At 39.0% G+C, this 10,597-nt stretch overlaps 1 long non-coding RNA gene across 2 annotated transcripts; it reads right to left on the bottom strand.

Moving 5' to 3' along the window:
• Positions 1-308: 308 nt before the first annotated feature.
• LOC140908150 (uncharacterized) lies at positions 309-7,429 on the bottom strand. Of its 2 annotated transcripts, none has more exons than XR_012157781.1 (3): positions 6,867-7,429; positions 4,422-4,597; positions 309-424 (listed from the first exon to the last, which is right to left on the bottom strand). It is a non-coding gene; the product is annotated as an uncharacterized LOC140908150 (long non-coding RNA). The 2 variants fall into 2 exon arrangements; XR_012157782.1 differs by lacking the exon at positions 6,867-7,429 and adding an exon at positions 6,437-6,740.
• Positions 7,430-10,597: the final 3,168 nt, after the last annotated feature.

Here is a 10,597-nt window from a genome sequence, read left to right on the forward strand (position 1 = left end):
CTTTTCTGCAGGGATTTCTACACTTGAGGCTACCTCTGATATTAGCTATAGTAGACCTCCTAAAAATGTCTAAAAAATTTCTCCATTACAACAGTTAACTATGATACCTAATTTTTATTTCCATGAACTGTTGCTTGGGTTATGCTCGATAATGCATATAAAACCAGTGTTGCCCCTTTGGTCTAAGTGGTTAGCCAGTATTTGGGGCTTTGCAGGATTGTTTCCATTGGAAGGAGAAATGGATGATATGAGTCAGGTATAACATTTGGTGCAATTCTGTTTATTTACAAAGAATGTACACAGTCCTGTTGCTCTGAAAGTGGTAGAAACAAGCAGCCCCTTGTTGGAGCTTCATTGTAATACATATCAGAAGCCTGGAAGGAATTCTTGGAGTCCATTCTTATCCTCCAGGAAATAGAACTGGCTATAAAAGAAACAAAGCATGGTAAATCATCAGACAGTGATAGATTTTCAATTGAGTTTTAAACAAAAAAATGTCTTAGTATGTTCAAAGGAGACTGTGAGAGATTTGTTCTGAGGCTAAAATGAGTGGCCTCTTCATACCTCCCACAATGCAAGAGGTAATTATATCCAAGCCAGGGAAAGACCCCGCAAACCATAAAAGTTTCAGGCACATTTCACTGATAAATTTGGCAAGAACCTTCACATCTCAAGTTCTGCGGGAGAGGGGGAAGAGAAGAGGGAGTTGTTAATCAAATTATATATAAATCAGGTCAGAGTTACTAATCTTGGCAAGGGACCGACAACCTCGGGGTAATTCATCGCTACAAGTGCAATTTCACAACACTGGAAATAAACTTTTGATAGAATTATCACTAAGTGCTGCAAAAGTCTTCAATAAAGTTGCATCTCTTTACAGTTCTTGAAAGAATGGGATACAGTGATCACTTTAACAACTGGCTTAAACTGCTTTACATTAACCCTACTCCAAGGAGATCACTAATAACTATATTTCAGACCCATTCTCATTAGAAAGAGGAACAAGAGGGCTGCTTGCTATTCCCTCCCTCGTGTTCTCTTACACCGTATTGGAGCTGCTGGCATGTGCAATTCAGGGGTGTGTAGGTATAACAGCTATTAAGCCTTGGTCATATAGAACAAATACTTGTTCTATATAACTAATACACTGATTCTTCTTTCTAGCCCACAAAGGTTTACTCTTCAATTATTAATTAAAAAGACTAACTGAAACAAATCTGAGGTGTTATGGCTAATTAAATTCCCATACTAGCTCTTAGTCAGTGGGATTTCTAATGTCAGCTGGTGGCAGTAAAATATCCAGAAATACTAATCTCTGGAGATTTAGAGGAAATAGTTAAAATCAGTTTTGACCTAATTATCCCAAGTAGCTTCCCATTCACCCAGGTCTTTGGTGATATCTCCCTTGCCCGCTGCATTAAAAACAAACCTGGTAAAAAGTAACATGCTACACAGATAAACAGACGTGCTCAAACTCCCACTCCAAATACCCAAACAATATTTTCAGAAAATCAATGAGATCCCATAAACATTTTTAGGGGAACTGGGAACCACCTGTCATCTCCTTCAAAAGACTTCAGCTAGTAGTTGAATTGGGGAATTTAGAGTCCCAAATCTGAACCAGTACCATAATGCCCTTTATAATAAGCCAGGCCATGCAATGGGCATATGCTATCACAAATAATATGCCTACATGTATGAAATTAAGGGTGTGGCCTTCACCTGTATGGGCCAGGGGCCTGGAGCTGGCTGGCTCTGCAAAATTAGCTCTGCTGGCCACACCTAGGATGGGGGTAGGTTTTTATTAATAAAAACAGCTGGGTATTGAGGAGCTAATTCTCTTATAAAAAGTAGCAGGATGCTGTAGAGAAGTGGCAGGGGGTGTATGGAATAATCAGGGAGATAAACAATACAGGGACTGTTGGGAGTGAATAGATTCCTGCAGGGGACCCTGAGAGTTTGTCTAGACTGCAATAAAACTGCTGCAGGTAGCCCAAGTCAGCTGACTTTGTCTCAAGGGGCTTAGAACATAAGTACGGCAATACTGGGTCAGACCAAAGGTCTATCTAGCCCTGTAGCTTATCTTCTCACAGTGGCCAATGCCAGGTACCCCAGAAGGAATGAATAGAACAGGTAATCATCATTTGATCCATTCCCAACTTCTGGCAAGCAGAGGCTAGGGACACCATCCCTGCCCATCCTGGCTAATAGCCATTGATGGCTCTATCCTCCATGAATTTATCTAGTGGTGGTTTTTGTATTTTTTTTTGTTTTTTTTTGTTTTGTTTTGTTTTGTTTTTTAAACTGTGGCCTTCACAACATCCTTTGGTAAAGAGTTCTACAGGTTGACTGCATTGTGTGAAGAAATACTTCCTTTTTTTGTTTTTAAACCTGCTGCCTATTAATTCCTTGGGCTGCAGAGCTATAAAATTGCAGTGTAGACATTCCAGCTTGGGCTGGAGCCTGAGCTCTGGGACCCTCATCCCTGGGCAGAAGAAAAAGGAAACTGAGGGTATGTCTACACTGCAAACAAAAACCTGTGCTGGCCTGTGCCAGCTGACTTGGCTCCCAGAGCATGGGCTGTGGGGCTGTCTAATAGCAGTGTAGACTTCTGGGCTCAGTCTTCAGCCCAAGCTCTGGGACCCTCCCACCTCTGCCATATGAGGCTCTGGATAGTGTACATATGAAAAAGACCTAATCCCTACCATCCATTGGGCCCATCAGATATTGGTGAGTTTAGCAACCAAACAGAGAGGACTTCCACCCTTCATCTCATTTAGAGGTCCCAAGCTGGTGTCATCCAATGCTAAAATTAGGGGGAAGATGATAATAGGAAAAAAATCTAATGGAATGTACCATACTCCTATATATATCTCCTCATTAATAACGAAGAATGAGATCACACCATTTACTCCTTTCCAACTGCTATACAATCTACCAAGTACTCTAATTTGGCCCAGAGGCCCTTGCAGTGTCTGAAGTGCCAAACCCCTCAAATTTTGTAGAGAGTTATAGTATTTCCCCAGACCAGCATCTACACCATGTGACTTCCTAATGACCCACCAAAGATGTAATGAGGCAAAAATGGAACAAAGAAGTGGTAATAAATATTTCATCACCACAGTGAAACACAGCAACATGAGAGATTGATTCTTTAATCTTAAACCTCCAATTATGTCTTGTTCAACAAAAAATGATCTTTAGGATGCATTGGTCACTTCAAAGACTTTACAAAATTAAAGCTATTCCCAGTAATGGATGTTGGCAGTAAGGGGAAGAAGGAGGTATGCCCTATTGCTTCAGACTTCTGGGATGGCAACAAAACCAGAATTAACATGATTCTAGAAACTTCACTCAACCTCAAAGCAGGTACCTGCATACTGGGTCATATACACAGCAAATGGAGACAATTGCCACTGTACCAAAGGGGCTGGCTGGTTGTGAGATGTTGTTTTACTACATTGGAAAAGTAAATCTCCACCTACACCCTAAAGGCATGAAGGCTGGTATAATAGAGCTAGCTGTAAAGGAGAGGACCACATACAACAATTGGCAAACGCTGGGGAAAAATAGCATACTTGGGATGGTTTTTTCTAGACCTGGTCAACTAAATATCCTTGCAGGAGGCCTGGTTGAAAGGTGTGAGATAAATCCACACTCTTTTCTCCCCCCCCACCCCACCTTTTCCCTCTTGATTTGGGTTTCCTTAATTTTTTAAATCTTTTTGTTTTGATATGTGCCATAAAAATCCACATGTTGGGAATATTGCAGTTAATAAATGGGACTCCAAACACAGTGTAAATGTCTTAGGGGGCAAAACCCCCCAAAACCCTAATGCATAGGGGGGTTTTAACTTATTTTAGATGATGACACCTAGTACATTTTTTGTTTTGTTATAAGAAACAAATGATTGAAAGTTTAATAATTTTTAAAAACCTACAGTAAGGCATAGGTGTGATGGGTTTGGTCACAGAGTTCCCCTTGGGACTGTCACCTGATGTGCTGAAATTACCTCTGAGCCCGTTTTCCCCGTCAACTTGGGACTTCCAGGACCCTGCCTTGTTGAGCCAGACATGCTAGCCTGCTGCAACACAGACCCAGGGTCTGGGCCTGCCACCAAAGCTGCAGACTTTAACTGTAAACAGTGCAGCAGGTTACCTGTCTCCAGCACCCAGTTCCCAATGGGATCTAAACCCCAAATAAACTCATAAATTGTCCACCCTCTATAACACTGATAGAGAGATGTGTAGCTGTTTGCTCCTCCAGCTATTAATCAGTTACTCTGTGTTTATTAAGTATAAAAAGTAGGATTAAAGTGGTTTCAAGTAATAGACAACAAAGTAAGTCATGAAGCAAAATGAAATAGAACACGCAAGTCTAAGTCTAATACATTAAGAAACTGATTACAGGTAATATCTCACCCTCAAAGATGTTCCAATAAGCTTCTTTCACAGACTAGGTTCCTTCCTAGTCTGGGCCCAATCCTTTCCCCTGGTACAATCCTTGTTAGTTCCTGCAGACATCTCAGGTGGTAAGTAGGGTGCGACATTACTGGGACTGTATAGACCATTGTTGCAACCAAGGTCCTGTAGTGGCACTAAATTTGTATGAAGGAGGTCAAATAAGGTGCTTATGACAAGGTTATGATTTGCTGGTTATGATTATGCTATCTGTATGCATGTATCATTTTTATATTAAAAGTTATAAATATTAGCTCTATACTGTCTGTATTTCAAAATTGTGCTATGCTTCTGGGTGACACCCTAGACAATTTGGCATCAGCACTCCCTAGCCTGCGTGATGGCCTATTAAGGACCATCAGCTATACAACTAAGCATTGAGAGAAGGCAAATACACCTTGTGATTCAGCAAGACATGCAGGGACATGCCAATCGACAGAACTCTAAGGTTTTTCCATGCCATGTGCTGGATAGCTTGCCTTTGGAGCAAAGAAAGCAGAGGCCACATGGCAAGAGAATATAAAAGGCTGCTGCAGGTCCTCCATCTTGTCTTCAATCCTGCTTCTTATTTCTGGAGGAACCTTGCTACAAACTGAAGCTCTGAAAAAAGGACTGAATGACCCATCCCAGCTGTAGATGTACTCCAGAGACTTTATTTGCACCTGCAGTTTATTCCATCACTGCTACAAGCTTGAACCAAGAACTTTGACATTACTGTATCTAATTGATTCCATTTAACCAATTCTAGCTCTCATCTATAATTCTTTCTTTTATAAATACACCTTAGATTTTAGATTCTAAAGGATTGGCATCAGTGTGATTTGTGGGTAAGATCTGACTTGTATATTGACCTGGGTCTGGGGCTTGGTTCTTTGGGATTGGGAGAACGTTTTTTCTTTTACTGGGGTATTGGTTTTCATAACCATTCACCCCCATAATGAATAGCACTGGGAAACTGTAGTGTCTAAGGGAATTGCTTATATGACTTATGGTTAGCCAGTGGGGTGAGACCGAAGTCCTCTCTGTTTGGTTGACTGGGTGTGCCTTAATGGTGGAAAACCACTAACCTGGGGCTGTGACTTCCCTGCTCTAAGCAATTTGTTCTGAATTGATACTCTCAGTTGTGTCCCACCAGAGGCAGCATCATTACACAGGGGTTTTCTCATGACTGGCAGCCCCTTTTGTCATGCTTCACTCCTTTTATAGCTTTGGCACAAGGTGGGAACCTTTTGTCTGTGCTTGTCCCCACCCCCATCTCATCAATGGAAAAGTACCAGGATTAAGATGGATTCCAACATCATGTGACATGGTCGCATGTCATTGTAAGACCCCTAGTCTCCATTCCTCCTAGGTTGGCCCACAGGTATGTAGGAAGGTTTGCAGGTAAATAAACAATTTACAACCAATTGTCTGGGTCGCTCAAATAAATTGGTTAGTCTCTAAGGTGCCACAAGTACTCCTTTTCTTTTTGCGAATACAGACTAACACGGCTGTTACTCTGAAACCTATCAAGATTCTAAACCACCATTAAAGACCCACACTTTGCATAATTACAATAGGACTTCAGAGTTATACTTCATATCTCTAGTTTCAGATACAAGAATGATACATGCATACAAATAGGAGGAATATGTTCAGTAATTTATAATATTTATGATACCTTACAAGAGACCTTTTGCATAAAACATATTCCAGTTAAATCATATTCATACTCATAAGCATATTTCAATAAAACATATGGAGTGCAACATCACAATAGGACCATAAAACAAAGAAAACAGGATGATATTAAAGACATTAGGTGGAATGAGATTAGTGGAAATCTTGCCATTTACTTCAATGGGGCCAGAATTTCATACACTTATTTTAGGAATTTTCTTAAAAGAACATAGTTATTATATTTTCTTATTTAAAATCTTGTTTTTCTACCATGTTGTCTAGTAGAACTTTAGAATTTAGATAAAATTGTTCCTTACCTTTCCCTCCATTGGATGTGCATACTAATTTGTTATCATAGGGTTGATTAGGAGCAGGCTGGTAACCATAACTTCAAAAATGTCCCTATATGTGAAGAGCTTTCATTTGCTAATATTGCGAAGAATGTGTGAATTGCCTTGCTCGATCAATCCCTGGAGGGTTATTTTCAAGGTTGAGATCCTTCCCTGAAAGATCATAAGGAATCTCTGAATCCCACCCTGCAGGCAATGGGTTCCTTTCAGCTGCCTCCAATGTATGCATATGCATCAGAGATGCCAAAGGGAAGGACTTTGAACCCGGCTTTGTTATTCACAGTTCACAAATAGCAAATATGAGACATATTATATACAACTAAAACATATAGTCAAGCTGTTTATTAAATATATATTTCACATACTTTCATTGCTATTCAAGTAGTTGTAAAATCACCTTTTGTTGATGACCCCATCTGCCAGTTAGCTGCTGTAAACAGGTCTTCCTAGCTGTCTCATCAGAGTTTTGATTCAAATTATAACATACAATTTGTGGTCCACACAGAGCCCCGCCTCAGTCCATTCCTCTAGTCTTCCACAAGACACCACGTTCTCCTGGTACAACCCAGGAACAGCCTTACATATGCATGCTGAACATATAGACACCTAGTACACTACACAGCTTCACAAGATGGCCTAAAACCACCATGGTGCCTGATATAGGCCATGGGAGGGGAGGCAAGGGAGTGACTATATCATTATTATTCATATTAATAAGTGGGAAAACACAAATGTCCCTCATATTTAAATTAGAGGACTTCTCCCAGCAGCAAGGAGAGGATAAGTAAGGGTAACAAGGCAATTATGCAAATGATACATCATTGAAGGGCTTGTACAGCCCACCTATTTCTAGGGCATCATAATTATGTGTAGTGCTTTTACAGAGAAGAAGTCCTGAATTTCCTACAGAACTTGGCTGTTGTCCTTGCTGTTACCTCCACCAAAGTGCTGCCCCAACCTGTCACTTCACCTGAGATCACCTGGGAAAACAAATTTTCTTTTATATGCATATTTATTTAAATTGATTACAGAATTATTTTAAAAAGTTAATTAAGCATGCCAACACACACAGAAATAAAACATAGCCATCTGAAGAGAAGATGGATGGAAATGATAGCTAGAAGAGGCTCTGCTATTTTATTTTTAGCCTGGGCCCTGTAAACCCTGCTCTTTGGGCTGATAGGGCAGACACTTTCCATTTTTCCTAAAACAAGACAGGAATCCCCCAGTTTGAGGTTTTTTCTTAGTAATTCTCCAGTGTTTGAGTTGAGGTAAAAAGTGAGAAAATATGTTTCTTCTTCGTTCTTCTTCTACCTGAAGTTATTACATCCCCACTTATACTCCCCCCCCACTAACTCCAGCACTGTGTGGGGGGAGTGGTCTGAATGATCTAGAACTATGAGCATATAAAGGAGAGCCAGAAACTCCAGAATGCTAATTCTAACTCTGAAACCTATTTCCTCTGTGGTTTTGGACTAAGTCATTTAACATCTTGTTAATTTCTTTATATCTAAAATAAAGATCATATAACTTACCTACCAACTTGGTAAGTTATGAGGAGTAATTAACTAATGTTTGGAAAGCAAGCTAAAGACTATATTATAGTTGTTTGTTGCGTCTTTCCAGTGGTGCCCACATTGTGCCGAATGCTATCTAAACACAATAGAAGACATATGCCCTGCTCAAAAGAGCTATTAATATTATTTCTCAGTGCAATGTTTGAGATGATTAGTCTCATTTTCCTGGTTGCTGGGTTATGTACAGCTGATAGTAATATGACCAGTAGCAATTTCTGTGCTATAAAAACACTGCTGCAGTTCATACAATACCTTCCAGCACTGGCTCAAATCGTTAAATGAATTTGCGTATATATCATAGAGTCTGCATTGTTTTTTTGGTTTTTTTTTTTGCAATAAACCTTTTAAAATCGAATCTTGTGTATAACAATTTCTACTTTTGTTTTTTGTCTTTTTCTATTTTTTCAGTAAAATATTTTAAAATTCATTAACATAAGAAATGCATAAGCCCGTGTAACTTTGACAAGTGAAACCTATCAAAACCACAGAGTCAGAGTATATAATAATGAATGCATATTGACTGTTGAATAGCAAAAATGATGCTGTTAAAATACTGCAAGCCTTTGCAGAAAAATAATGGCATTAGTGTGACTCTCAGGCTTCTGTAGGAACCATTATACAATGCAAACAGTTAAGAAACTTACACATCTTGAAATCTTTAAATGTCTCCAAGGCAGACTGTTGATTGGTTGTCTTGCTCCCACAGTCTATACATTTAGCTGGAAAAGTTGTTATAATCATCAGAGCCTTTGGGTTACTAGTTGTTGAAAGAATATAGTAATTTTAAAATTTAAGCTTGTTGAATAATTTACCTTTGCTATTAGCATTATGTGCGGCTGTTGCTCAAATGAGAAATGAATACAACTGCTTCCCAGAGCTACCTCTACTACAGACATATCCTCCATTCTGATGTCAGATCTGCACATGAATTAGCACCAGATAATAGAATAAGTTATGCACTTCAGAGCCACACAGCAGTCTCTCTGTCTGGATTCCTGATCTGCATAGACTAAGGGCCTGATCCAAAGCCCACTGAAATCTAATGAAAAGCTATTGACTCTATTGAGCTTTGGATCAGCACTGAGTGAACAATGGAACAAGTTTTCATAGATTGTTTTGCTTGGAGAAAAACTGAAAAATAATTTAATACATTTGATGCCAAATATGTTCACAAATTATTTCACTAGCTCTGTAAAAGGGGTGAATAATGACAACACTTTTATTGAAAAAATATTGTCACATACATTTTTCAATTAATATTATTCATAGAACATTGTTTGGAAAAATGCTGCAAAATTCACTAAATAATTGATAGGCCACATATGCACAGATTATGAGACCTGCTCTATAAAATGGGTGACTAATGAAATAATTGTCAGATATTTTAGTTAAAAAAAGATTGCAAAGATTGTTGCATGAATTATTCAAGAAATATTATTTCACTGGTTCCAGCTGGGACACACACCCTCCGAAAAGCATGTTTGATTGATTATGCATGCCTAGTGTGACCGGGAGGGGGGTGGGAATGAAGTGTGGATTGTAAAATGTGTGAGATTTTAACTCCACACATACTTTCTACTTATTTCTCTTCTTTCATCTAACTCCTACCCCAGTTCAGTGAAGTACTTAAAGACATGCATAACTTTGTAAGCACCTGGGTATCTAAATCTTTAAGGCCATCAGATAAGGGAATGTCACCAGTAAGAATTACAACTCAGGAGTTCCTGGTTCACAGCCACAAACACCATTAGATCATTCCCCTCTCTCTTGTTACAGTTTCAGGATTAAAACACACTAGAAATATCCCCATTCAATGATGATTAACCTTGTATAATTAGTTTTTGAGATCTTTGTTAGTCAGTTTTTAATCCATTTCAGTATGTGTTACACTGATTTTGTAAAGTGATCCTTATTTTTAATTTAAAATGTTGTGTGGCTCTAGCCATTTCAAATACAGACGTTTAATATGTTAATACATTACTGATTGCATCCCATATCAGCTGTTCCATGATTTTTGTCTGAGATTGATGTCAGGCAAACCAGTGTATAAGTACTCAGGTCATCCCATTATTAAATAATGGCAGAATATTAGCTTGTTATTCCCCCATATTCCAAGTTTCAGTCATTACAGCTAACGGGTCTGGGTAACTGCCCAAAACTGCACAGGAAAAAGCAAAAACCTATAAGAATATAAGACAACTGATTTACTTAAATCTGTAAATTCTCCAGGGCAGGGACTGTCTTTTTGTCACATGTTTGTACAGCATCTAGCTTAATGACCTGGAGCCAGATTTTTAAAGGTAGATACCTAAGGTGCAGGTAGTCACTGAGTGAGGATTCCAAATGTATTTAAGCACCACCACTGAGTGGGCTTCATTGTGTGGTTAAGCAGCATGATTTCTGTCTGATAGAATAATTGGTAGGTAAATATTGTATAATTGTCTATTTCTTTTGTGTCTGAAGTTTCATGTGTGCATGTTTGCATGAAATGCTGGTTCCCATTCAGCTCAGATTTGGTTAATGAATGAGCAGAACCTGCAGAGACTGAGTT

This window comes from Lepidochelys kempii, chromosome 3 (assembly GCF_965140285.1).
Source record: "Lepidochelys kempii isolate rLepKem1 chromosome 3, rLepKem1.hap1, whole genome shotgun sequence".
Lineage (NCBI taxonomy): Eukaryota > Metazoa > Chordata > Testudines > Cheloniidae > Lepidochelys > Lepidochelys kempii.